The 2,619-nt window shown below is 37.9% G+C and overlaps 1 long non-coding RNA gene across 1 annotated transcript in view; it reads right to left on the reverse strand.

The window, feature by feature from the left end:
* LOC104914043 overlaps nt 1-2,312 on the reverse strand; it is a 4,935-nt gene extending 2,623 nt beyond the window's left edge. The window contains exon 1 of the long non-coding RNA XR_795791.3: nt 1,749-2,312. This is a non-coding gene — a long non-coding RNA (uncharacterized LOC104914043). The remainder of the gene's footprint in view (nt 1-1,748) is intronic.
* Nucleotides 2,313-2,619: the final 307 nt, after the last annotated feature.

Consider the following 2,619-nt stretch of genomic DNA (forward strand, 5'->3'; position numbering starts at 1 on the left):
AAAAGTTTTAAAAAAGATGCCATATATATATATATATATATTATTCTAAAGAACTAGACAGAGATTTATCACTCATTTTAATTCAGCAGTACCAAATAGCTTTTATTGCAACCAGTGTCCTAGAAGACTTACAATTCATTACTTTCCTGCAGATTCATATCTTAAATTCCACATGTAATAATAATGAACCTGTGCAATATGTATTTTATGTTTTTTTATTATGTTCATGACTTTGTTTTCCCTATTGGAGTATATAGAATAGAACAGAATACAATATGGTATAGTAGAATATGGTATAGTACAATATAGTATGATGCAGAACAGTACAATACAGTACTGTACAGTAACATACAATACAATAATTGAGTTGAAAAGATCATCATGTCCAACTGCCTGACCAATAAGGACTAAACAAAAGCTAAAGCACATTATCGAGGGCATTATCCCAATGCCTCTTGAGCACTGACCACTTGTGAGCAGCAGCCACCTCTCTAGGAAGCCTGTTCTAGTGTGTGACCAACATCATGGTAACAAAATTTTTCCTAGTGTTAGTCTGTACCTCTCCAGATACAGCTTCGTGCCATTCCCAATTGTCTTGCCATTGGTTGCCAGGGAAAAGAGCCCAGCATTTCCTTCTGTGCTTCCCCTCCTCAGAGCATTGCAGAGAGAAATGAGGTTGCCTCTCAGCCTCCTGCAGACCTGACAGTCCAGATGTCCTCAGCCTCTCCTCACAGCTCTGTTACCAGTTCTGTTGACCTCCCCTGGATGCAGTGAAGCATCTTAATTTCTTTTCCTTATTGTGAAGTTCAGAACTACATACAGTATTTAAGGTGAAGCCTGATCAGTGCTATGTATAGGGGGAGAATCACCTCTTTGACCAGCTGGCTGTGCTGTACTTAACACACCCCAAAATACAGTTTGCCCTCCTAGGTGCCAGGGCACGCTGTTGGCTCATACTGATTCTACTGTCAACACTGTTCTTGCCTTCTGAAAAACAGAAAGACAGTGCTTTTGACTAAATGATCCAGATCTCCAGCTACATGAGGATAACTTTGTTTCACTCCAGTGGGAGAAAGTTGTTCAAAAGCCTATTCCCCTGACCTGGAGGATCTTCCCTGATTTAGTTTCTCCTGTTGGACTTTTCCACTTTGTAATGAAACATTCACTGGGTAAGAGGGAAACAAAGAATAAAGAAGAAGGAAAAAAATAAGCCCTTTGTAGATGTTCCAGTCCTCTGGTCCAAGGAATATTTAATTATTTAGACAAAATAGAACTGCTTCACTGGAGAGTCCCAGAGAGTTCCATGGTGATAGTCTGATAGAAAAGAACTGACAAAGGAAACCTGGAATATAAATCTTAATACAGGAAGAAGTGCCTGAAAGTAACATAAAATTATCCCTACTAAGTGAACTGAGAAGGAAAAGTAGGGAGAGTTTATTAGAAAATTAATTATCCTTAATCAAATATTTCACACTTATTTACATTTTGTGTTCTATTCTTAAATTAGTGAAGTAGCCACTGGAGGAATTCATCAGCTTTAACACACTTGTAATAAATATGGTGTATTTGTTGTGATTATTTGTTTTAAGTTGTTACACAAACTTTTCTAATCCTCAGCAAAGTTAGCAAAAGCTTGAGATGGAGGTACTCTGGAAAAAAAAAAAAAAAAAAAGTAAAAAAAAAAAAAGACATTTCTCACAGGGGAAAAGGAAGACTGATTAAGTAGTGATGTTACATACAGTGCGTACCTTTACCAGTGACATATGCTGAATCCAGCTGATAGGTCAAATGCACAAGTGAAGTTTTAATGAAAACAGATGCCCAGAGGATCCTAGAGCAGCTGCATCTGCCCATAGCTCCATGTGTAGAACATCTTCCCGTTGCTTCTCAGTGCTGCACTCCCCCACTTCCAAGAAACCAGGGGCCTCTTAAAACAAGGTTGAAAGAAGAACGTCTTGCTAGTCAGTTGGCAACATGTCTGCATTTTTAAGCTAGCCTGGATACAGCAGAGGAGAGCTTAGATTTTGCTATGTGACTGACCTCTCTTAGCCAAGTTCATAACAGTGTGAGCTATCAAATATGACAGGCTCTTGGCAAGCACTTGTATGCTTTTGGCAAGAACCTCTTCCAAGCCCAGCTGGGATCAATTAAACTAAATAATAGTTCTTGCAATAACTAGTTCCTACCACACTCTTCAGAAATTGCTTAGTGTTTGAATGTAAATACTGTTAAGTTCATACCTTGTTTACCCTTACCCCATTTTGAAGAAACTATGACAGAACTTCAAACCTAAGATTTTTGAAGCAAATTTGTAAAGGTTGGGTGAGGAAGAAACATGACATGTGCAGGCATACGTGTCTTGTCTTGTCTCCTATCAAGAAATCCACTGTGTTCTTCTAATATCCCAAATACAAAAATAATAATAATAAATAAATTAAAAAAAGCAATCCCCCCAAAACCCTGATGCATTCATTTCTTAAGACATCTTGTTAAATGGAGATGTCATTGTCATAACTGATTAGTAAGGTGATCTAACTAAGCTGTTATCAAGTCCTGCCTTCCAAATCCAAAATAACTGACCAAAAAAAAACATGTGCTATAACTCAAGTGTTTTCAGGG

This window comes from Meleagris gallopavo, chromosome 1 (assembly GCF_000146605.3).
Source record: "Meleagris gallopavo isolate NT-WF06-2002-E0010 breed Aviagen turkey brand Nicholas breeding stock chromosome 1, Turkey_5.1, whole genome shotgun sequence".
NCBI classification, from domain to species: Eukaryota; Metazoa; Chordata; class Aves; order Galliformes; family Phasianidae; genus Meleagris; species Meleagris gallopavo.